The sequence below is a fragment of the Gadus macrocephalus genome, chromosome 2 (genome assembly GCF_031168955.1).
Source record: "Gadus macrocephalus chromosome 2, ASM3116895v1".
Taxonomy (NCBI): domain Eukaryota; kingdom Metazoa; phylum Chordata; class Actinopteri; order Gadiformes; family Gadidae; genus Gadus; species Gadus macrocephalus.
This window is the reverse complement of record NC_082383.1, coordinates 9777336-9804751: the sequence shown is the minus strand read 5'-3', so window position 1 is coordinate 9804751 and position 27416 is coordinate 9777336. Positions and strand designations below refer to the sequence as shown.

The 27416-nt window shown below is 39.5% G+C and overlaps 2 long non-coding RNA genes across 2 annotated transcripts; one reads left to right on the top strand and one right to left on the bottom strand.

Annotated features, from left to right (window-relative positions):
• The first annotated feature begins 12630 nt into the window (after nt 1-12630).
• On the top strand, nt 12631-26774 carry LOC132448426 (uncharacterized). The gene is made up of 3 exons (XR_009523361.1): nt 12631-12967; nt 14213-14264; nt 25698-26774. It is a non-coding gene; the product is annotated as an uncharacterized LOC132448426 (long non-coding RNA).
• On the bottom strand, nt 20824-21864 carry LOC132448419 (uncharacterized). Its single transcript, XR_009523357.1, has 2 exons — nt 21767-21864; nt 20824-21630 (listed from the first exon to the last, which is right to left on the bottom strand). It is a non-coding gene; the product is annotated as an uncharacterized LOC132448419 (long non-coding RNA).
• Nucleotides 26775-27416: the final 642 nt, after the last annotated feature.

Genomic DNA, 27416 nt, shown 5'->3' with positions numbered 1-27416 from the left:
GTTGCGTCATTTGCCAGGGAATCGGAAATTATGGAATAAATGTTAATCAACATGCGTGTATAGGGCCCTATGAATTCCGCGATAACGAAAACGCGGATGGAATCACGGAATCGGACAATAAAAACGGAATCTACTGATAATTTATTATCATTATTATTTTTATTTTTTTATTAAGCAGGAAAGTATTCAAAGTAACAAAGTTACAATTTAAAACGGGCCTGTCTTAGTAAAATAACTGATTTCCAGCAGGTTCCTGTTCTTCAGCACATATAACATGCAACAGGGACAAGGCACATCACACGTCACATTTACAATATGCAGCGGAATGCAGCGGAATTTGCCATTATTTTGGTGAAATTCAGTTTTGAGGGAAAAGGGAAACAACACAGGTGACATTAACGTCACTGAATTTTTAGCAGTCACTCCCACAACAATGTTAAAAAAAAATCCCCGGTCCACCACGCAAACAATAGGTCCCGCTCCTAACAAGAAGCCGAAGAAGAAGTCGAAGCGCCCGTAATTCGGTTCTAACTCCAAATTCAGAGCCGAACAATATCCAAAACACTTCTATCACTCAGGTGATCAGCTATTTTGTAGAATATGTCAACATACTATCGATTGGAAGATACGTGCGATGACCACTTGAAGTCCAAAATCCATATAAAAAACAATGAACGCCGTAGCCAGGGCACGCCCCTTCAAACAACAATTTGAGTTTATAAAAAAAGAGTTTATAAGCTCTTTAATATTTATGTCATGTTTTTATTTGAAGCACTAAAAACAGTGCAATGTTGTGATAATTTAATAAATGTAGTCTTCTATCTGATTACATTTTATTCGTTCGCACTTATTTGACACTCGTTCCGATGATTTTAAGTGTAAAAACGGAATTCATGAAAATTAAAACGGAAAAAACGGAATTTGAAAAAAAACAAACGGAATTCTGAAAAAAATAAAACGGATTTCATAGGGCCCTACATGTAGCCTACTACTTTCTCATGCGGAAATCGTAGACGGAGAAATTTGACGTCAACGTATTTTTGACGTCGACAAGTCGACATCATTGACGCGTCGCTACAGGCCAAGACACAACCTTATTCCTTCTTCTTTTTATTATCTGCTTATAGAAAGGGACAAAGCTGTCTGCGCTGGAGGAGTTGTTCATGGATGAGGACGTATAGGTGGGAGAGCGGAATTACCCAATTGCGAGCCAAAGGGATAAGGTGAAAGAAGAAATTCGCCACTACATAGGTTTGCCATCAAATTTATCAACTGTTGATCCAGTGACCTGGTGGTGGGACATGCGGGGCACCCTACCAGCACTATCAAGCCTGGCTGCAAGGTACCTCTGTGTTCAGGCGACACCGTCAGAGCGCACCTTTTCAACGGCTGGTGACACAATCAGCCAGGAGCGGGCCTGTCTGTTGCCAGACAAGGCAGAAATGTTGATCTTTCTAAAAAATAAACTGTTGAGTGAGTGTTGTCATGCAGTTTGCACTCTTTGGACATTTGTTTGCATCAGTTTTTCCCTTTTTGTTATTATTATTGTTCCATTGTTATGTATTTATTCATCATTATAATTAATTGCCCTCAACTAAGCCCCCATGCCTAGGTCTCTGTGTATTTATTTAAAATGTCTCTCTCTCTCTCTCTCTCTCTCTCTCTCTCTCTCTCTCTCTCTCTCTCTCTCTCTCTCTCTCTCTCTCTCTGAATATTTTGAACGATGCCCTGCTCTATTTTAACACATTAGCTGTGTTCGAAATTGTTCCCTCTTAGCTCACTCACAAATCCCCATATAGTGTTTATGATATAGTGAACTATAGGGAACGAACAAACGAGAATTCGGACACTACGCTAAACATTTCTAAACGTCATTTGGGTCAGTAAATGACGTTTAGAAAACACGACTGCATTGCGTTGTGGTATACGGGAGTAACATGTAGGGAACATCGTATGTAGAATATATTAGAATAGAATAGAATCTTTATTCGTCATTGGGTTAAATACAAAATTGGGTTAAAAACGAAATTAAGGTGCAGATCTTGTTCAGTGCTTTTTTTTTTTATTAAAAAGAATAAATAGAATACAGTACGAAATATTAATAAATATATAACAACAATAACCCGAATAACCCCTCCCCCTGCCTTCCACTTAAGGCACATTTAAGTGTCCGACACCCTCCCCTCCCTCCCAGACAACAACCCTCCCGCCCACACATGTCTAAATAGCAGCAGGTCCAGGAAGGTAAGCATAATGAGGAATGTCCAGAGGTAGTGGTGATTGTTCATGTGGTTATTTATGTATTGCACAGGGGTTTTTGTTTGTTTAGTGTACGTATGGCCCAGGGGAAGAAGCTGTTGGTTAGTCTGGTGGTGCGTGATTTCATTGACCTGTATCGCCTGCCAGAGGGAAGCAGATCGAACAGGTGGTGAGTAGGTTGCGCGGCGTCTTTTAGAATAGATCTGGTCCTGTTTCGGCAGCGGGAGCTGGCCAGCTCTTCCAGGGAGGGCAGTGGGCAAGAGGCAGCCTGTGATCATCTGAGCTGTGCCTATGACCCTCTGAAGTGCCGTCCTGTCTGCCGCCAAACTCCCAGCATACCATGCTGTGATGCAGTAAGTGAGCACACTTTCAATGGTTGACCGGTAGAAGGACACCAGCAGCTTTTGTTCAAGATGTTTTTTTCTGAGAATTCTCAGAATGTATAGTCGCAGCTGGGCCTTCTTTTTTTACGCTGTTGTGTTTGTGGACTAAGAAAGCTCCTGAGAGATGTATGTTCCCAGGAACTTGCAGGATGGAACCCTCTCCACGCAATCCCCGTCGATGTGCAGGGGGGCATGGGCTGGGCTGTGTCGTCTGAAGTCTATGATGATTTCCTTAAGTTTTTGATGTGTTTAGTTGGAGGTTATTTGCTGAACCCCATGCTGACACCGTTCACTCAAATTTGGGGTACTTCATTGTCCACTTTATATATATAGTGAATGAAATTAACCACTGAGAATTCGAACACCACTACAAAATGGCGAGCACCCACAATCCCTTGCTCAACACGATAACGTGTCCAGAACAAATTCATGGGAGGCGAGTGCCACACTCGAGGCCACGGGTTGGTGGGGACGGGCCATGAGGCCATGTACATAGGCTATGTCTATGTTTGGCACCACATCCACTTTTTATAGAGAGGAAAGTAACAATCACTACTGAGATTGATTCCATACTTATATATAGAAAAGTCTTCAAATCAACTAGTATTACTTATTATATAACAGAGAGCTATGAGGTTGTAATGGATTATTTCGGCCACCTTATTTCTGGAAAATATGTAATCTAATAATGTGGGAACCAATGATGTATCAGGGGGTGTTTTTTTGGTAATTTACTCCCGTCAACTTGCACTGCGATAAAAGTTAGACCGAGTTATTTTGGGAATCCGCCTGACCATGTCTTATCATACACCATGGGGAAATGAAGTAACAATCCCCTGCTTCTTTCTTGGACCATTTCGAATATTTTTCATCGCAAGGTATGGCTTACTACCAGCGCAAACCGCTCTGGTGACGGGGCTATGGGCTATGTGTAGGTCAAGGAATTCTGCACCCTAACAGCGAAAGGCGTTATGTTGCCTTGAACCTCCTAGGGATATCGTACAATAGTAAAGGCTGGCAACACTTACTTACATTGATCTTCACTTCCTATTTGTTTTGTATAACCGGACATTGACACTGGTTAATTTTTTTTTTTGATTTTAGAATAGAAAAATGGGACAACAGTAAAAAGCATGTTAAAAAAAAAGACATTTTAGAATCTGGGGATATTCAAATGGACATGAAAAAAACAACAAACTAACTAGTTCATTGTTTTTTTCATGCCCAATAGATTGTCCTAGAGCTCGAGGTAGGGTTTTACACCAAATAGGACTCACACCAGGTAGTGTTGTCAGTGTCTCTAATGTTATGGTTCCCTAACTACCTGTTTGCTCCTGCCCTAATCCACACTTTGTGAGAATCTGAATGTCCTCCCCCACTCCACTGCGGTTCTAGGCTGTGGTCAGGCAACTCTTTCTTGTGTTGGTAGTCAACATGTGTTGATGGGGAACTTGCATCTCCGCAGCATAAAATGGAAACACCTGGAGTGAACACATTTCCTGTGGATGACGTTGAATGGAGGTCTGCTGCCACAATATTAAACATGTTTGTGTCAATATGTTCTCTTGTACAGCAATATATCATTTGAATATTGTTGAAAAGGATTAATTAATATATAAAACATAAGAAAACATAGCTTTATGAATTACCTGCATGCATATCCATACTGTAAAAAATCTATTGATACCCTTTTCAACTATATTGAGACTTCAATGATTATCGGTTATTTTGTGGGGTATTTTAATAACTCACAAAATGAATGATTCGTGGTTGCAATGTAATTTCTAATAAAACAATAGGCCTATGTTGATAATGACAGATATTGCATATCACACACTGCATCTACAACCATAAAGCCGCATCGTAATACTAGGTTTCAAATCATAAACATATGCATAGATATTTTACCGCAATAGATTAGCCCCTTCACAAAACCCATGCAAATAATAAGAAAGTATTCTTATGCTCATTCCCTGAGTGACATGTCTAACACAAGAATGTGTTCTCTGTATAGAGGATAAGAGTGAGGGCTTTTGCACAACAGACCACATCAGTGATCAGAGTAAGAGGTTTTTGTACGAGGATATATCACTGTGTCCCCATGTTGTACACTGTGATACATGTAATGACAAAAACCTACACCACGGACGTGCCTGCCTTAAGCGAAGGCTATGTAAGTCTCTATTCATTACTTTATTTAAACTGTACTTGTTTTTAATTTAGCTTAAAATTGGAAAATGTATTTGTACATTGATATTTAACAGATTACAAAAAAAATTACGTTGCTCACAAAATATTTTCTGCTTCAAATGAAATTGGAGAATTTGCGTTATTTTGCAACGGATAATTAATTATATATATCAATATATGATACTTACTACTACTTTTTTTAATGTTATTATATGACCGACTTCAAGTTCAATGGGATAATAAAGCAAAAAATATGGAATCGATAAACATTGAGCTAACATTTTAAAATAAGGATACAACAATTATCTATTCATTTACATTAGCTAATACAGTAATAAGCATAACTAACAGTTAACTCACAGTTAATTAACAGTTTGGTGAACCAACTAGTGATAATTTACTAATGGTGTTCATGTTAACTAAGGTAGGCCTATTATTTAATAGGGATAACGTTAACCCTATTAAATAATAATTAAGCTAACATGAACAACATTAGCAAACATGTATATCATTAGCAAATTATTAATAGACCATTAGTTAATGGTTAATTAACTGTAAATTCATGTTTATTACTGCATTAGCTAATTTTAATATATGGTAGATTATTGTTCAGTGTGTCATGTTTCCTTTGATTGTCGACGCATGCCCCATCAGTGCTATCAATATTACAGGCAAGGCAAGCACCTTTATTTATGAAGCACTTTTCATGCACAAGGCACACATAAAGTGCTTCACATACAATAAAATGAAATAATACAATGAAATATTATTGTAAGATCCATGAGGGACTAGTTTATTAATAATATATATTTTTTAAACGGTTACAAATTGTTTCGAGGATTTCATTATGATTCAAAAGATGTGTTACTCTAAAATGCCTAGATATGTAAAAAAATATATATACATTTACATAATTTTGGGTTTCTGACTAGATAAATATATTTATCTAAATATATATATATATTATATTTAAAATATATTTATCTAAATGTATTTATCTACGTCATGGTTTCTCAACGGGGGCGGTACCTCCCCCTGGGTGGCGTTCGTACAACCTAAGGGGGCGCTGGGAACGTTATTCCATTTTTGGGGGAGGATTTAAAAAATAGGAGGTATTTATTTATTTATTTATTTGGGTGAAAGAATAGGCTACCTGAAATAAAAAGCATATAAAGCAATATAACACGAGTGTGAGTGGGGTTGTTATTTTATTTAGATTTTTTTAATGGGGGGGGGGCAGAGGATCAGGGTAAGGTCAGGGGGGCGTTTGCTCAAAAAAGGTTGAGTACCCCTAATCTACGTCAATATATGGATCGAGCCAAAAAGTACAGAAATGTTATCGTTTATCATACTACTTCCCTGTTTGGTTGTAATGAAAGCTAGGTATGTTTCGGAGAGGGATAATGTTCCACACGTGGTTTATTCAGAGACAAAGGGTAAACAAGCTTGGACTCAGGATGTGGTTCATATAGCATCACCCGAACACAGGTAAGAATTAAGTTTATAATGGAAATGTGAGGAATGGGAAATAAGCCACGCCTACGTGTTCTACTTCATCCAGGTAAACCTTCGGTCTGTCTTGGGCTGGGCGGAATGGCAAGAGGCCATACCTGGAGGTTCTGACTTACCTCAAACCCTTAAATATATGTCGATAGTGTTGTGTTGACCACTCGACTGTATTTGTGGAAAAAGCTATTCAGAACTGATATTTTCTCTGTGTGGTCCAATAAGGTATTGATGTTAGCTTGAATCATTTTGCCTGAATAAAGCACTAACTAAATTAATTAAAATTTCAAAAACAAATCTTAGTTTTGGAGTCAGATATTGTCCGAAGCAACTTGTTTTTTAACCGTGCATTGGACATTGTAATTAAGTGTTTAAGAGTCTAAGAAGACACTTCAGACTAAAGTTATTTGTCTTGTTTCTCTCGTTTCAAATACTGTTTGATAAGACTTAAAGGAGATCTGTGCTGGATAGATGAGCAACGTTTACTTCAGTCAACTGGGTTGGCTGGTAGACTGATCTATCACGCACAGATCTAGGTGGACACGCCCACTAGTGATGTCATATGGGCAGATTTTCAAAACGGCTTGTAAGGCTAATCACACTCACACCTGGTGGTATACTATGTCTCCTTTAATCCAACAAGTAGCACAGAAGAAAAGGTGGAAACTAAACAATGAGTACCACTACAGTTATAATTCACATTATATGTTTTGGGAATGCGGTTGTTTTTGTAGTCCAGTAGTAGAAGTGATTACATTAAAAAAAAAATCATAATCACCCTGTCGAGAAAATACAAACACTTTCAAAATACCAATTAAGTTTCAAGCGTTTTTAAGAACATTCAATATTCCTCTTCTCTGGGTTGCAATTATTAGAAAGTAAGCACCAATACATGGACATACACTCATGTTAATTGGCTATTTGGTTACTTAAAGGATCCCCACTGATGCATGGATATCAGCCAATCTTCTTGGGGTCCGCACCTGACATACTGTACATGACGCAGTACGTGTCATGTACTTAATATACATTAAATTACATCAATAATCATTTATATAAAAAATTTAAACCTTACGTTGATATGAAAGAAATTAAATAAAATAAATAAATAATTACATTCCTATTCATAGCCAGTCAACACAGATGATTAGGTAGAATACTCACAAAAAAAAGTATAAATATAGCTGATATTTAAGACGAATTAGACTTATTCAACTCGCATGAAGCAGAACACAAATATTAAACACTAGTCCAGAGTTATACCTCCTACTATTCAGTCTGGGTGTGATGTCCACTGATTACCTTGAGGCATCGTGGAGCAAGATTCCTCTCTGGTCCTTAATTAACTGTATCTGAATACACTGCATCTCACTTTGGATAAAAGTGACTGCTCAATGACTGATTGGTAGAAGGCAGAATGGTAACCCTCATGGTATTAAAGCTTAAAAGTATTAATGTGATTAATGGGGTTAAATTGGATCATTATTTCCCTGTAATGCTAGTCAATCTATAATCTGTACTGTGTCTATAGCACAATAATCTCTTTAGCACAATACAAAAGAGCTGAGTCCTCAGCTTCAGACTCTTCTCATTTAAGTAAGCCTCCTCTTGGCTGCTGTCTTTGGTGAGGGTGAACTGCTCTTGAAGAGTTGCGGCAAAAGCTGTTCTAGTTCCACCCGATCAATTCCAGGCCATGTCCAGACTTCTGGCAAATCCAGTGAAGATAAGTGAGACGGAACCCGACAAGACAGTGTCACCTGTTCTCCTTGCCCTTTGACCACTGATTCTGAGGAGGTGAGTTGCTGGCCCTTTGCCGCTGAGAAAGGAAACAAAACCCCACAGAATTTAGATAAGGAGAGATTGGATGATGGTTCTCCTTTGTCCTCCCCATTTGGCTGAGTCAGGTGAAGTTCACCTGAAAGAAGGGCTACTAGGAAAAAATATCTGAGACTTTTATGGGGGAAGAGTTGCAGACCCAGGACCCAGGGTAGTCGAAGATTGATGCCAACGGTTTGATCTGGGAAATATACTTAAGAGTCAAATGGGTGGAGTCTGTGAATGCATTTTTGTTATCACAGTTGAAGTTGGTGGGCCCTTCTTTGGAATATGTAAATATATTAACACTAAAACGGATTATTACACAAAGCTATTCTAAACAAAGTTATTTTATTCTTATTTTTCTTTGGTTATCCTGTGTTCTTAGTCATTCCCCGAGAAACTGTTTAATCTGGTTTGTTTTGAAATATGTTAGGTCACTCTGAGTTGCATATGCATGCTGAACGTGGAAATGTTCTTCTACCTCGATTGCCTGCATTAGCAAATGAAAGAAAATAGACGCATAAACAAGTAAATCAGAAAAGCCTCAACAACTGATCATTTTGTGAATTAGTAGTCATGGCCTCGCCCACGTTGGCTTGCGACGGCCCACGGGAAGAGAGTATTGATTTTGCGGCCAGGTAACACAGAGCCCATCTCGGCAGGTAGGAGGTAACAGCAAGGTGCTTACATTGCGGAACAAGTTCGTGCCTGTGCTATTTGTGGCGATAACAAAACAACGTTGCATCTCTTGGCCAAGAAAAGAGAGTTGAGGAAGAAATGGTTGGACTGGACATTCACTCTCGCCGCGGTCACGGTGCCCGGGCCGCGGCCCAGGGCACGGCCCACGACGGGAGTGGTGGCGGCTGGGAGTCGCGGCCCATCATTTATAATTAATCCCCTGGGGGAAATTCTTTCTCTGCATTTAACCCATCCTGGAGTTCTACTAGTAGCCTACTACACTTGGAGCAGCGAATGTCCAATCCAACCATTTCCCCCTCAACTCTTCTTTCTTGGCCAAGAGATCTCTCTGTGTGCCTCTCTCCTTCTCCCTCGCTGTCTCTCTCTCTCTCTCTCTCTCGCTGTCTCTGTCTCTGTCTCTGTCATGTCATTGTTCATGGATGAGGACGTAGAGGTGGGAGAGCGGAATTACCTAATTGCGAGCCAAAGGGATAAGGTGAAAGAAGAAATTCGCCACTACAGAGGTTTGCCATCAACTTTAAAAACTGTTGATCCAGTGACCTGGTGGTGGGACATGCGGGGCACCCTACCAGCACTATCAAGCCTGGCTGCAAGGTACCTCTGTGTTCAGGCGACACCGTCAGAGCGCACCTTTTCAACGGCTGGCGGCACAATCAGCCAGGAGCGGGCCTGTCTGTTGCCAGACAAGGCAGAAATGTTGATCTTTCTAAAAATAAACTGTTGAGTGACTGTTGTCATGCAGTTTGCACTCTTTGGACATTTGTTTGCATCAGTTTTTCCCTTTTTGTTATTATTATTGTTCCATTGTTATGTATTTATTCATCATTATAATTAAGTGCCCTCAACTAGGCCCCCATGCCTAGGTCTCTGTGTATTTATTTAAAATGTGTTCTCTCTCTCTCTCTCTCTCTCTCTCTCTCTCTCTCTCTCTCTCTCTCTTCCTCTCCCCCCCCCCCATACCTGCATACGCAACCACTAGCCTGCCTTGTGGAACAGTTCGGAAACAGTTCATTTGTTTTTGTTGTGGAAATTGATTTTTAAAACATCAGGTATCGAAAAAAGTATCGTATCAAACCGGTATCGAAACCAAGGTATCGAAATTAGCACCGTATCTGAATGTTTTCAACGATACCCTGCTCTATTTTAACACATTAGCTGTGTTCGAAATTGTTCCCTATTAGGTCACTAACAAATCCCCATATAGTGTTGATGATATAGTGAACTATAGGGAATGAACAAACGAGAATTCGGACACTACGCTAAACATTTCTAAACGTCATTAGGGTCAGTAAATGACGTTTCGAAAACACGACTGCATTGCGTTGTGGTATACGGGAGTAACATGTAGGGAACATCGTATGTAGAATAGAATAGAATCTTTAGTTGTCATTGGGTTAAATACAGTGTATTTACACAACAAAATTAAGGTGCAGATCTTGTTCAGTGCTTTTTTTTTTTTATTAAAAAGAATAAATAGAATACAGTACGAAATATTAATAAATATATAACAACAATAACCCCAATAACCCCTCCCCCTGCCTTCCACTTAAGGCACATTTAAGTGTCCGACACCCTCCCCTCCCTCCCAGACAACAACCCTCCCACCCACACATGTCTAAATAGCAGCAGGTCCAGGAAGGTAAGCATAATGAGGAATGTCCAGAGGTAGTGGTGATTGTTCATGTGGTTATTTATGTATTGCACAGGGGTTTTTGTTTGTTTAGTGTACGTATGGCCCAGGGGAAGAAGCTGTTGGTTAGTCTAGTGGTGCGTGATTTCATTGACCTGTATCGCCTGCGGGAAGTAGATCGAACAGGTGGTGAGCAGGGTAAGCAGCGTCTTTTAGAATGGATCTGGTCCTGTTTCGGCAGCGGAAGCTGGCCAGCTCTTCCAGGGAGGGCAGTGGGCAGCCTGTGATCTTCTGAGCTGTGCCTATGACCCTCTGAAGTGCCGTCCTGTCTGCCGCCAAACTCCCAGCATACCATGCTGTGATGCAGTAAGTGAGCACACTTTCAATGGTTGACCGGTAGAAGGACACCAGCAGCTTTTGTTCAAGATGTTTTTTTCTGAGAATTCTCAGAAAGTGTAGTCGCTCCTCTGCCTTCTTTTTTATTGCTGTTGTGTTTGTGAACCAAGAAAGCTCCTGAGAGATGTATGTTCCCAGGAACTTGCAGGATGGAACCCTCCACGCAATCCCCGTTGATGTGCAGGGGGGCATGGGCTGGGCTGTGTCGTCTGAAGTCTATGATGATTTCCTTAGTTTTTGATGTGTTTAGTTGGAGGTTATTTGCTGAACCCCATGCTGACACTGTTCACTCAAATTTGGGGTAGGCCTACTTCATTGTTCACTATAAAGTGAATGAAATTAACCAGGGTTAGGGTTAGAATTCGAACACCTCCACAAAATGGCGAGCACCCACAATCCCTTGCTCAACACGATAACGTGTCCAGAACAAATTCAATGGGAGGCGAGTGCCACACTCGAGGCCACGGGTTGGTGGGGACGGGCCATGAGGCCATGTACATAGGCTATGTCTATGTTTGGCACCACATCCACTTTTTATAGAGAGGAAAGTAACAATCACTACTGAGATTGATTCCATACTTATATATAGAAAAGTCTTCAAATCAACTAGTATTACTTATTATATAACAGAGAGCTATGAGGTTGTAATGGATTATTTCGGCCACCATATTTCTGGAAAATATGTAATCTAATAATGTGGGAACCAATGATGTTTCAGGGGGTGTTTTTTTTGGTAATTTACTCCCGTCAACTTGCACTGCGTTAAAAGTTAGACCGAGTTATTTTGGGAATCCGCCTGACCATGTCTTATCATACACCATGGGGAAATGAAGTAACAATCCCCTGCTTCTTTCTTGGACCATTTAGAATATTTTTCATCGCAGGGTATGGCTTACTACCAGCGCAAACCGCTCTGGTGACGGGACTATGGGCTATGTTTAGGTCAAGGAATTCTGCACCCTAACAGCGAAAGGCGTTATGTTGCCTTGAACCTCCTAGGGATATCGTACAATAGTAAAGGCTGGCAACACTTACTAACATTGATCTTCACTTCCTATTTGTTTTGTATAACCGGACATTGACATTGGATAAAAATTTTTTTGATTTTAGAATGGAAAAATGGGACAACAGTAAAAAGCATGTTAAAAAAAAAATACATTTTAGAATCTGGGGATATTCAAATGGACATGAAAAAAACAATGAACGAACTAGTTCATTGTTTTTTTCATGCCCAATAGATTGTCCTAGAGCTCGAGGTAGGGTTTTACACCAAATAGGACTCACACCAGGTAGTGTTGTCAGTGTCACTAATGTTATGGTTCCCTATCTACCTGTTTGCTCCTGCCCTAATCCACACTTTGTGAGAATCTGAATGTCCTCCCCCACTCCACTGCGGTTCTAGGCTGTGGTCAGGCAACTCTTTCTTGTGTTGTTAGTCAACATGTGTCGATGGGGAACTTGCATCTCCGCAGCATAAGATGGAAACACCTGGAGTGAACACATTTCCTGTGGATGACGTTAAATGGAGGTCTGCTGCCACAATATTAAACATGTTCATGTCAATATGTTCTCTTGTACAGCAATATATCATTTGAATATAATTGAAAAGGATTAATTAATATATAAAAGATAAGAAAACATAGCTTTATGAATTACCTGCATGCATAACCATGCTGTAAAAAATCGATTGATACCCTTTTCCCTTTTCATAGGCCTATGTTGATAATGACAGATATTGCATATCACACACTGCATCTACAACCATAAAGCCGCATCGTAAACCTAGGTTTCAAATCATAAACATATGCATAGATATTTTACCGCAATAGATTAGCCCCTTCACAAATCCCATACAAATAATATGAAAGTATTCTTATCCATTTCCCTGAGTGACATGTCTAACACAAGGATGTGTTCTCTGTATAGAGGATAAGAGTGAGGGCTTTTGCACAACAGACCACATCAGTGATCAGAGTAAGAGGTTTTTGTACGAGGATATATCACTGTGTCCCCCCCGTATATACACTGTGATACATGTAATGACAAAAACCTACACAACGGACTTGCCTGCTTAAGCGAAGGCTATGTAAGTCTCTATTCATTACTTTATTTAAACTGTACTTGTTTTTAATTTAGCTTAAAATTGGAAAATTATGTTTGTACATTGATATTTAACAGATTACAAAAAAAGGACATTACTCACAATATATTTTCTGCTTCAAATTAAATTGGAGGTTTTGCGTTATTTTGTAATGGATTATCGATTGTATAATTATTGTCATTGCCCATATTCTTAGTATTATTACAATTATATTGATATAAATGTCTATCTTATATTTGTATTTAAAAAAATATATTGAATACGGTTGATGAAAAAATACTTACTACTACTAATTGCTGTTGAGGATTTTTTTTAATGTTATTATTCGACCGATTTCATGTTCAATGGGATAATAAAGCAAAAAATATGTAATCGATAAACATTAAGGTAACACTTTACAAAAACAATACAACAATTATCTTTTTATTTACATTCGTTAATACAGCATTAAGCATAACTAACAATTAACTCACAGTTAATTAACAGTTTGGTTAATCAACTATCGGTCTAGTAATAATTTACTAATGGTGTTCATGTTAACTAAGGTATTATTTAATAGGGATAGCGTTAACCCTATTAAATAACACTTTAACTAACATGAACAACATTAGTAAACATGTATACCATTAATAAATTATTAATAGACCATTAGTTAACTGTAAATTCATGTTTATTACTGCATTAGCTAATTTTTATATATGGTAGATTATTGTTTTACCATATATTATATATTATTGTAGATTAAGTGTATCATGTTTCATTTGATTGTCGTGCATGCCCCAACAGTGCCATCAATATTACAGGCAAGGCAAGGCACCTTTATTTATAAAGCACTTTTCATACACGAGGCACACTCAAAATGCTTCACATAAAATAAATTGAAATAATACAATGAAATGTTATTGTAAGAGCCATGAGGGACTAGTTTAATAATATATATTTTTTAAACGGTTACAAATTGTTGATTCAAAAGATGTGTAACTCTAAAATGCCTAGTTACATAAAAAAAAATATATACATTTATGTGCATTTGGGCTTCTGACTAGATAAATATATTTATCTAAATATAGATATTATATTTAAAATATATTCATCTCAATGTATTTATCTACGTAAATATATGTATCTAGCCAAAAATTACAGAAATGTTATCCTTTTTACACTACTTCCCTGTTTGGTTGTGATGAAAGAATAATTGTAATCCATTGTGGTATCTTGTTTTCGGGCTAGGTATGTTTCGGAGAGGGATAATGTTCCACATGTGAATATTCAGAGACAAAAGGTAAACAAGCTTGCACTCAGAATGTGGTTCATATAGCATCACCCGAACACAGGTAAGAATTAAGTTTATAATGGAAATGCGCGGAATGGGTAATAAGCCACGCCTATGTGTTCTGATTCATCCAGGTAAACCTTCGGTCGGCCTTGGCCTGGGCGGAATGGCAAGAGGCCATACCTGGAGGTTCTGACTTATCTCAAACCCTTAAATATATGTAGATAGTGTTGTGTTGACCACTCTACTGTAATTGTGGAAGAAAGAAGCTATTCAGAACGGCTTGTAAGGCTAATCACACTAACACTTGGTGGTATACTATGTCTCCTTTAATCCAACAAGTAGCACAGAAGAAAAGGTGGAAACTACACAATGAGTGCCACTACAGTTAGAATTCACGTTATATGTTTTGGGAATGTGGATTGTTTTTGTAGTCCAGTAGTAGAAGATTGATTACATAAAAAAAAAAAAAAAACATAATCACCCTGTCGAGAAAATACAAATGAAATGTAAACACTTTCAAAATACCAATTAAGTTTCAAGCGTTTAAAGAACATTCAATATTCCTCTTCTCTGGGTTGCAATTATTAGAATGTAAGCACCAATACACGGACATACACGCATGTTAATTGGCTATTTGGTTACTTAAAGGATCCCCACTGATGCATGGCAATCAGCCCATCTTCTTGGGGTCCGCACCTGACATACTGTACATGACACAGTACGTGTGAAAACTTAAATTGCATTAATATACATTAAATTACATAAATAATCATTTATATAAAAAATGTAAACCTAACGTTGATATGAAAGAAATTAAATAAAATAAATAAAAAATTACATTCCTATTCATAGCCAGTCAACACAGATGATTAGGTAGAATACACAAAAAAAAAAGTATAAATATAGCTGATTTTATTCAACCCACATGAAGCAGAACACAAATATTAAACACTAGTCCAGAGTTATACCTCCTACTATTCAGTCTGGGTTTGATGTCCACTGATTACCTTGAAGCATCGTTGAGCAAGATTCCTCTCTGGTCCTTAATTACCTGTATCTGAATTCACTGCATCTCACTTTGGATAAAAGTGACTGCTCAATGACTGATTGGTAGAAGGCAGAATGGTAACGCTCATGGTATTAAAGCTTAAAAGTATTGATGTGATTAATGGGGTTAAATTGGATCATTATTTCCCTGTAATGCAATCTCAATCTATATTCTGTACTGTGTCTATAGCACAATAATCTCTTTAGCACAATACAAAAGAGCTGAGTCCTCAGCTTCAGACTCTTCTCATTTAAGTAAGCCTCCTCTTGGCTGCTGTCTTTGGTGAGGGTGAACTGCTCTTGAAGAGATGCGGCAAAAGCTGTTCTAGTTCCACCGATCAATTCCAGGCCATGTCCAGACTTCTGGCAAATCCAGTGAAGAAAAGTGAGAGCGAATCCGGTCACCCGACAGGACAGGGTCACCTGTCCACCTTGCCCTTTGACCACTGATTCTGAGGAGGTGAGTTGCTGGCCCTTTGCCGCTGAAAAAGGAAACAAAACCCCACAGAATTTAGATAAGGAGAGATTGGATGATGGTTCTCCTTTGTCATCCCCATTTGGCTGAGTCAGGTGAAGTTCACCTGAAAGAAGGGCAACTAGGAACAAACTATCTGAGACTTTTATGGGGGAAGAGTTGCAGACCCAGGACCCAGGGCAGTCGAAGATTGATGCCAACGATTTGATCTGGGAAATATACGTAAGAGTCAAATGGGAGGAGTCTGTGAATGCATTTTTGTTATCACAGTTGAAGTTGGTGGGCCCTTCTTTGGAATATGTAAATATATTAACACTAAGGGCCCTATTTTAACGGTCTGAAACGCAAGTGGGAAGCGCAATGCGCAAGTAGCTTTGTGGACGTTTCTACGGCGCTATCGCTATTTTACAGGCGGATAAATGACACTTGTGCCGCGGCGCAAGTGTCAAAAGGGTTGGTCTGAAGCAGCCTAATTACCCGTAGGTGTGGTTTGGGCGTAACGTGCAATGAACCAATCAGAGCGTTTTCTCGCATCCCCTTTATGAGCGATCAGCGCTTGTTCCATTGCGGATTGCTATTATGATGGCGGATTTGCCAGGCGCACGCCAAGAAAGGTTCACAACAGATGATGTCCAGAGGAGGGAGAAAATAATTTATTTTTCGGCTAAATATCCTTTAAATCTTTGCAACTTTTCATTTTTCTTCTTTTTTTTTTTCTTTTTTTTTCATTTACGCCTACGAACATTTGGACAAGTCGAATAAAAAATGCCTCAAGGACATACTATACTTTCCGATGTTTTGGGCTCACTTTCTCTGAATCACAAGGTTATGAATGCATGGTAATAATTTTACAATGTAGCTAAACAATAGAGCGGAGATGTCATTAGTTTGCTTACCTCACTATATACGATGCAGCTCCTCTGACAGATGAGCTCTCCTCTCCTGTGCTGCTGCTGGGGCATTTGGAAGTAATGGCATCGGCACATGCAGTTCAGCATCACGTCTCCTTAAGTCCTCTAATCTATCCTCATTAATGTCATCGACACATCCATGATTCATGGCAATGTTGTGTAAAACACAACATGCCACAAAGAATGCTGCGACTTTTTTTAGGACCATACTGTAAAGTACCACCTGACCTATCCAAACACCTGAAGCGCATTTTCAGTATTCCGAATGTACGTTCAATTACACTGCGTGCTTGTGTGTGTTTCCTGTTGAATACAATTTTGCGCACTGTTGCTGGTATAAGAAATGGGGTCATGAGCCATGTCTTCAACGGATAGCCGTTGTCCCCTAACAGCCACTCATCCAAGGGAGGATTCCCCTCGAAAATGGCAGGAATATATACATGAACCCTTCCGGTTTATGTATATGAGTGCGTTTACTGATGGGGCACATAGCTGCACATGGGTGCAGTCTATAGCACCAAGGACGCCAGGGAACCCATACTTGGTCCAAAACTCCTACTTTGTTCTTTCCTGGCTGTCAGGTGTAATGGGGAATTTGATGTATTCCCCAGCATGTCGGACTAGACCTGACATAACTGCATGTATAGCCGAACTTATTGCCGATTGTGAAATGTGTCCAATAGAACTAAGGGGATGCTGGAACGCCCCAGATGCATAGAAATGCAGTGCGCTGTAACTTTCACTGCAACGGGGAGGGCATAGGGACAGCGTGCATCAGTCCCCAGCTCATCTGCCAGGAGATGGCAGATATCTGTAACAGCCTGACGGGTCAGGCGTAGCTTACGCCTGCATTCCTCCTAACTTAGGGAGCGATAGGTGTGTCTGGGCCGGTAGACCCTCTCCCCCCGGCGTCTGATCCTCTGTCCCAAGATGTATTCCATTCCACTGTGCAATAGAAAAATTATGAGCAACCTCAACTTAACTGGTAAGTTGCAGAGTAAGGTTTTAAATGGACTTACAGAAGGTGATTTCGCTGTCTTCAGAATTTATTTTGCAGTCTTCAGAATTGTGGTTCCTGATTCTTGACGAGCAACCCACTTTGACAGTTGTCCTTGCATACATGTGTCTCTTGCCACTATTGGTCAACCAGGTTAATTTGATCCGTCATTACGCCTGCTACAATTTGCCTGGATAATTTGAGTACGATTTATGCCTAGTTATTTTATCTTTATGGACACCACACTGATTTTCCTTCTGTGGTAGTATTTTATTTTCCATAATTATGTATGGTTTGCAAAAATGGGAACTGCTGTCCGTGTAGATGAGAGAAGCAAAGTTTATGCGCGAGGTGCTCAAGCAATCCGTATGCATCGCATGCACATGTATGCATGCGCCCTTAAAATAGCATCTGAACAACGCGCCACTGACTTTAAACCAGGTATTTCCTGGTCTGTGGCGCAATTGTATTCAGAAACTGCAAAATACCGTTTGCGCCAGAACACGCCTCCTCCTTTCGCCGAACCGCCCCTTGGGGCGCAAGATCATTCCCTAATTTACTGGCGAGTGGCGGTGGTGGGAAAAGAACGCTCTGCGCCAGTTGTAAACTAGCAATGACACATGCGCCAGTGACTAAGTCACTTGCGCCAGATGCAAGATAGGGCCCTAAAAAGGATTATTCCACAAAGCTATTCTAAACAAAGTTATTTTTTTGTTATTTTTCTTTGGTTATCCTGTGTTCTTACAGTCATTCCCCCGAGAAACTGTTTAGTCTGGTTTGTTTTGAAATATGATAGGTCACTCGTAGTTGCATAATGCTGCATGTGGAAATGTTCTTCTATCTCGATTGCCTGCATTAGCAAATGAAAGAAAATAGACGCATAAAAAAGTAAATCAGAAAAGCCTCAACAACTGATAATTTGGTGAATTAGTAGTCATGGCCTCGCCCACGTTGGCTTGCGACGGCCCAAGGGAAGACAGTATTGATTTTGCGGCCAGGTAATACAGAGCCCATCTCGGCAGGTAGGAGGTAACAGCAAGGTGCTTGCATTACAGAACAAGTTTGTGCCTGTGCTATTTGTGGCGATAACAAAACAACGTTGCATCTCTTGGCCAAGAAAGGAGAGTTGAGGAAGAAATGGTTGGACTGGACATTCATTCTCACCGCGGTCACGGTGCCCGGGCCGCGGCCCAGGGCACTGGGATGTTTTCTGGCGGGGTTGGCGATACGGGAGTACCCGGATCGCGGTAATGGGGAATGAATCATCCCATCATTTATAATTAATCCCCTGGGGGAAATTCTTTCTCTGCATTTAACCAGCGAATGTCCAATCCAACCATTTCTCCCTCAATTCTTCTTTCTTGGCCAAGAGATCTCTCTCTGCCTCTCTCTCTCTCTCTCTCTCTCTCTCTCTCTCTCTCTCTCTCTCTCTCTCTCTCTCTCTCTCTCTCTCTCTCTCTCCCCACACTCTCTCGTTCTCACTCTCTCTCATGAGTTAGAGCCAAAATCATGTCGTCCCTCCCCGCCCACCTCTTCCACCACAGAACAGCGTGAAACAGGAGCACCAGAGAATTTTTTTCACCAAAACCGACTCACAGAGCATTCATTGCTACTAGTGACCACCGCAAAATGAATGAAAAAACGATGCAATGACACCTTTAAAGTCAAATTGTAGATAAACATTGTATCTAATAATAGCCTATACTGTTTTCGACCGGGATATTCAGGTTTTATATTTTTCACATGCCCCTTTGCTAAGACAACAGCTGACAGCGTATTTTATGCTATAGCAAGGTTTATTGCCACTGCTTGAGTTTGCGAAAGAAGGGACAGTTCGCTATAATAAATCAGCTTTTTACCCACTTCCAACCAAATATATGAAAGACCCAGCAGGCCTTTCCCAAACTTCTAAATGATTTTTGTGCACCAGTTTCCTTGCTTTTATTTTGGCGCTAACTACAGCATCAGCATGTGCCCACGATTCAGATCTGTCCAGCATCACCACAAGAGAACCCTAATCAGAGCAAGATGTCTATTCATTAGCTCTGTTAATCATGCTCCCCTCTTAGAGCTGCACCTGCTCCTCCAATTAGTCATGCCACCCCACCCAACCCAACTGATGTTAGACATCACACAGGATTTCACACTTAAAAATCTAGGCATTAAAAACGCTTTTCTAACATCACACTTAGACAACTGTTAGTAAATATTGTCTAATATCACAGTTAAAAATATGTTTGGTAATACTCCTGAAGAAGTTAGTATAATTTAAATCAGGGTGCAGTTTCAAACTCTGTTTCTTCCTGATTGACCATAGAGCCAAGACGCAATGTTCAATCCTTTATGTGCGGGCTCCTGTAGGATATCCCCACAACCAACCCCATCCTGCTAAATGGATGACCCTGTACTTGTCACTCTCATACTCCATGTTTCTATGTTTCCCATTATGTGTCACTCTCTCCCATAATGTGTTTAATTCATCACAAACCATTGTATATCAAAACACATGACAATGGCAGGGCTTTCAGATACCTTCCAATCATTATCTGTTTTGTAAGTTAAACATGCTAAAAACACTGTGTCCTATTGGATAACAGTTATACAGAAAAGGCTAATCACACACCTAGACTCTCTCCAGGTTGGACAATTGTTTGGGCGTGATATCTAGGTAAGATTGGCACCCAGACCTTAGGGGTATTCCAATCAACCAAGCTAAAGGCAAAGCCGGGCTTATTTTGCTTTGCCTCGCTTCTTTCAGCTAGAGTTCCGTTCCATTAACGTGACTTAATGGAATCTCCACTAAGTAACTGTCAGGTTTACTTGAGCTGTGTTTTAGAGAAGTCCATCTGTCGGAAACAAGGGTACCATCAGAAGGTTCCGCCAAGCCTAGTCCTCACGATTTTGTAATACATTTACATATAACAAGTACAAAAAGTACAAAAAGGTATATTTTCCCCAAGACTCTAAAATTAAATGATGCAAACAAAATAATTGGAAATTGTCACCCACTTGAATTCCATTCAGGGAAGTTTCTCGGCAGGCAGCCGATACCACTTCTGCTGAGATAAATACTATTGTTATGGTGCGTTCACATCGCTGGAAATTATGGGGAAAACATTTTCACGACGGAAGAAAGTTCTCGTGAACGACACCTCAATGCGCTCTTATGATTCTACTTCCGTTTGGCAACTGGGGCCAGATTTTGATAGCAGAGAGTTGCCCGGTTGGTGAGGTATGGTTTACTAGTGATGCGCATGATCATGGTGGACATTGAACGTTTTACTCAATATAAAAGAATCAACCATCATATCACACACTTGACTATTGATTGACGTTGTAACCGTCTGTTGGCATCGACTGCTCAGTTTTAAATGTTGTGTTCTGGTAAACCAGCTCTGGATAAGGGCAAGTGTAGCCTTCCATACAGTGGCAATACAATGTGATTATCATAAATAAAAGCAAAAGGATAATAGACCAACAGCTATATAAAAGCATTCATAAAGTAGCATGCCATGGGACCTTTAATACATTTCCCTGTAATGCTTGTTAATCTTCAATGCTTATCATCAACCATTTCTGCAGGAGCCCCGGTCATGCCTCAGGGCTCAGTATTTGTACAGCCGAGCAGTCTTCTGTGTCAATGTGCCTCTTTAGCACAATAATAAAGAGCTGAGTCCTCTGGCTTCAGACTCTTCACATTTAAGTAAACCTCCTCTCTGGTGCTGTCTTTGGTAATGGTGAACTGCCCTTGAAGAGACGCTGCAAAAATGTTTCCGGTTCCACCATCTATCAGTCCAATCCACTCCAGGCCATGTCCTGACCTCTGGCGAATCCAGTGAAGATAAGTGAGAGAGACTCCGGTCACGTGACAGGACAGTGTAACCGGTTCTCCTTGCCTTTTTACCACAGATTCTGAGGAGGTGAGTTGCTGGCCACGAACCGCTGAAAAAGGAAACAAAACCAAACAGAATTTAGATAGGGTCTGTAGCACTGGTCTGTGCTGGATGATTTCCCAGCACAGACCAGCTGGTTCTCCTCTGTCCTACCCATTGGAGAGAGTCGGTGGGGTGAAGCTCACCTGAAAGAAGGGCCATGAGGAACAAACTATCTGAGACTTTCATGGTGGGAGTGTTGCAGACCCAGGGCAGTGGCAATGGAGGACTGATGCCAACAGTTAGTTTTCGGAAATATATGTTAGAGTCAAATGGGAGGAGACTAAATTTGTATATTCTGTTACAAGTCGGGGGGGGGGGGGGGGGATAGGAATATGTAAATATATTAACCCAGATTGATTGTGCCATAACGCTGCTAAATAGTTCTTATTTTGTTATTTTTCTTTGGTCTACATGTATTCTTTAAATCTAATACTATCACATCACTTTTTGCTAAGACAACAGCAGAGAATGTATTTTACTCTGTAGCAAGGTTTATGCCACTGCTGGGATACATAGAAGAAGGTAGGGTTTGCTAAAATAAATCAACTTTACACCCACTTCCAACCAAATACATGTAAGACCAAGCAGTCATTTCACAAACTTCTAAATGGTTATTTTGCACCAGCTTCCTTTCTTTTCTTTAGGCGCTAACTGCAGCATGTTTCCACGAATCAGATGTGTCTAGTGTCACCGTAAGTAAGAGCTAATCAGAGCAATACTTTTCTTAACCTCTGTTAATCATGCTCCTCTCTTGCAGTTGCACCTGCTCCTCCAATGAGCCACCTGCAGCTGATTTCACAGATGTAAAGCTATTGGTTTAAACTTATTTTCTGACATCACAGTTTAAAAATATGGTGGTTAATACTCCTTAAGAAGTTAGGATCATTCGAATTAGGTTACAGTTTCAAATTCCTTTTCTTCCAAATAGACCGTAGAGCCAGGACGGAATGTTCAATCCTTTATGTGTGGGCTCCTGCAGGATACCCCAACAACCAGCCCCCACCTTTGTGATGAATGTGTTTGATTCATCACAAACAACAGTATATCAAAACACATGACAAGGGCGGGGCTATCAGATACCTTCCAATCAGTACCTATTTTCAAGTTAAACATACAAAAAGGAGTTACCCCCTGTTTCCTTGGCTTACAGACAGTTATATATATAAGCCAATCAAATACCACCTACACACTCTTTAGGTTGAACAATTGGTGGGGTGTGATACATGGGTAAGATTGGCAGACCTGTTGGTCTGTGGGGGATCTAATGTTGGACTGTATGATGAAATATTTTGGAAGATGTTAAAGACAGATGTTAGGCAAGGAGGGGGATAAAAACAGGATGAAGATGAAACATATTTACTGTCTGATCATCTAACAGTTTGGAGAAAGTCAGAGAAGGGGTCTGGCTTTGGGGGTCGACGACATTGGCTGCGTTTCAGATAGCCTGCATTTGAGCGCAAACATGCACGAGACTTGAGAAGATTTGCCGGAACTAGTCAGAAAACACGTCAAGTTCCCACCACTTCAAGTCGGACACAGGTGTACTTCTTGTAGTTTGAACAAGCATAGTTTGGGAGGATTCTTTGAAGGAGTTATGTCATTTCTCACATGGGAAATTCGACGTGGTAATTCAAACCAACTCAAAGCAACGTTTTGAGGTGAGTGTCTTATATCTGCATTTCTTTGAGACCATATACACAGAAAAGCAGACGGAGGGAGTTACCCTGGAGCTCCTTCCAGTTTTTAAAGCCATGTGAATTGTCGCATAGGGAAGTTATCACCAGCATTTCTGATGTTATTATCCCAGAATGCATTATGTTATGCGTGGCAAGGGAATCTCCATCCACAGCAGCTTAACCGAGTCTAATTAATGTGGTCAACAGACTCCAGCTGGTTCATCTGGAGGTGTACATTATGTCTGTCATTGTCCCTGAAGATAGTTAAGCAGCCCTGGACTGACTCAGAGTAGGACTTGGTGCTCCCACTAGGTCCTGATATATATGCAATCCATTCCAGTCCCTTCTCTTCTTTCTGCCTGATCCAGGCAAAATCACTACTAGTTGGTAGTCCAGAATATGTGCATGTCTATGTACGTGATGTGCATGGACTTTGCAACAACTGGTTCAGATGTTGTTATTGTCTGAGCACATAAGTCTGTGTGTAAACAGAAAAGCAACTTTATTACAACTAACAGTTATATTTCATCGTTCTTTATTTTACTCAATTTTTTTTTTCTTTTTTTTTTCAATGCCTGATACTTTAAATGATACTGCTCACCTGACAGGCAACAAATCAGGAGCAGAAATGCTTTATGTAGAGATGAGGAAATGGAAATTTGCCTCAACTCCGCCTCCCTGTTAGCTGTGCTAAACATTATCATGCACACAGCTCTATAGCGCTCATAAACAATAAACATGATATGAATATATCCACTAACACGGATATTCCAATATTTAAATATTCGAAATAAAGTTAGAACCATATTGTATTTAAATAGTATATGTATAATATATGTGTAATACTGATAACCATTATAGCATGAAATGAAAGACTAATTGCAAGACATAATTGAGACACCTTCATCATTATTAAAATTACAGTATTTTCCCTTGAATTATTTCAGCACGACAACACCAAACGGACGTTAGCTAGTTGGGGAAGCAGCTGTGGCCAGCACTACTTGGTCTGGCTTAAGGAAGTCACATAAAAAGTCATGCTTCTTCCTGTTATTTAACTGAATTAAATTGGCCAACTAGATATGTTGGTCTCTACAATGAGACGATGAGGTACGTGTAAAAAAAGTGTATAAAGCACTAAATGTTGATGAGTTGTCATAATTAGGTCTACATTATGGTCAGTTTATTTGTAGTTTATAGAAAAATGTGGGACTATATGTGTAGCAGCATTTGATGTTGAACCTGTGGGACTGGGTATTTGTATGCAGCATGCTAGGGGGCTGTACATCTGTGTGTAGCGTACACAGTAATCCACACAATCATCTTCAGGCAGTGGATATGGACCTTTAACCGTCACTTCTCCTATGTCTGTGTTGCTATAGCTGAACTCGTTCTTCAGATTGTTATTCTGAAGAAGAGTCCTAACACCATATTGGTGGAAGATCCACTCCAGTGGTTTTCCTTCTCTGTGTCTGATCCAACCTGAAGCATAGCTGTTATCAGTCAAGGAATAAACGGAGACCTGATAGCTGATGGACAGTGGCCGTCCAGATCTCAGGAGCAAGGAGAATGGGTGGATCAAATCTAGACTGGAGAAACCTGTAAGAAGGGCAACTCATTCTCCACTGGATAGCTTTGTGTTTTCTCTTAATGTAGCAGCAGGGACACTCACAGGAGGAGATGCTAATGGACGCTGTTCGTCAGCATCAAGTGTAAACATTAAATTTAGATAAAATAACCTGTGGTAAATTAGAAATGTGGATGTAATGATATAATATAATTAAATATCATACGTAAAATAATAAATATATTTTTTAAAGCAAGTACATATCTTTTATATTGATGTATTTGTATCTGTTTATTTCATATACTCAAGCGATTGAACTATGGGGTTTGCACATTCAGTCAGGTTGTTTTTTAAACAAAAAATGCACGTATTTTGCTGAACTTTGTGTTGTATTTTTTACTCTAACCTGTTCCGATTTTTCCTCTGAGAAAATATAAACATAATTGATTATATAAAGGTTAATACCTGTAACACTTTAACTTTAAAGACTCTTTTAAATAGGGCAACGGGAAAGTCAAACTGTTCCTCCCTTTCCTGGAGTTTTTTGCAGGCAGCTTGCATGGTTCTGTATCGCTGTGGGTGTAGGGCGAGCGAGCACAGTAATACACAGCTGTATCACTCTCCTGCAAATTCTGGCCTCTTAAAGAAACTGAGTTACTAGTTGATTCACGAGAAATTGTGAACTTGTTAGACAGCGCATTGTTTTTATAGATATCTCCGTCGTCCCAGATATGGGAAATTCACTCCAGTGGTTTTCCTTTTGGATGTCTGATCCAACCTGTGGCGTAGTCTGCATTACCACTACTGACAGAATATCCTGTTACTTTACAGGTAAGGACCAATGGCTCTGTCGTTCTCACAACGACAGCGACAGGCTGGGAAAGTTCCAAGCTATGAACACCTGCAAAATAGATAGACAGTAAGAAGCTTTCAAATTATTCAAGGCCAGTAGGCCTACATTTCTTTAACCAAATGCATACTGCCGCATTTAAAAAGCAAAAGCAGAACTACGTGAAACATGATTTATGGTGTAGTTTTAGTTGTTTAAAAGAGTATTCTTTCTACCCAAGAACTTAGAGGACTTGACAGTGTTGAACACAGACACTGTTTATGTAGTAAAAAGAGGGGGTGGATTTGCATTTTGTAAAAAAGACAAATGATTACGTTACAGGTCGACGGGGCCGATGCCCTTATTAAGACTTCCTGGGTTTGTTTATATTTGTCGATATTGCATTTCTATTGCACGTTTCAGAACCTAAAAATTATCATTTATGTATGTATATCTTGTGCTTAATATACCTATACTTTCTTTGAATAACATGGAATGTTTTCTGTCTTGCAATTACATGTTATTACTTGTTGACATTACATGTGAATGTTTTTAGTGGTTAAATTACATATTTTGTCCTACTTCTTGTTTGTTGTACATCCTGGCACTTAATGTACTTAGTTATTGTAGGTCATATTTAGTTATGGTGCTTAGTAATGTAGCATGTTAACATATCTATGTTGAATACGGAAAATGGGTTAACCTAGTGATTGTTGGTGTTTTGCACTTGGTTCTATGAACATTCTTATTGTACCGACAGCGATATATTGTTTCACTTTTCTTATGGACTAGTTAGTTGCTTTGGATAAAAGCGTCGGGTAATTGCCCTAAATGTCTTGTAATAACATTGTCGTTGCTTTTCCAGCAGCAACTCAGATCTTTATACGGCAGTTTCTAAAAGTTGGATTAATAAATTAATGAAAATGTATTAGTACTAATGAAAAAAGGTTCTGATAGCAAACCAGTTCATAATATCCAGAATACAAGTGGCTGTAGGATTTAATACATACATTTGCCCTGTTTATATTTTCAACTAATAAGATAATTGTCTGTTCCTCAGAGTTTGACTTTCTGTATTTTTTTATTTACAGTATTTTTTTAATTTTTTTATTTATTTTTTATTTACTGTATGTTTATATTCTGAGAAAAATAACCAATGATAGGTTTAGAAAGCCTTCCCTCTGGAGGGTTCATGTTATGACAGCAATCACAGATGATTTACACGTTTTTGCTTTATTTGATAGTGTGATACTCAAACCTCATTATATTTTGTATTTATATATATATATATATTAGAGCTGTCAGTTAAACGCGTTATTAACGGCGTTAACGCAAACCAAATTTAACGGCGTTAAAAAAATTTATTTTATTTTTTCTTTGGCTCAAAACAAAGAAGCAGTAGCCTGACTGCTATGTTCAAATGACATTTGTTCAAAGCAGTCGTTTAATTGCACTATAGGCTCTTTTTTTGTATCGTCCTGTTTTGATCAGTATATGCCAATGTTGTTATCAATAAAAAATCATTTGCACAAGGCAAGCCGATGCACTTCACCATGTTGATAAGAGAATTAAAATGAGAAGAATTATGGGACAAAAAAAATCAAGGGATATTTAGCATAGAAAAATAATTTGCGATTAATCGCGATTAATCGTGAGTTAACTATGACATTAATGCGATTAATCACGATTAAATATTTTAATCGCTTGACAGCTCTAATATA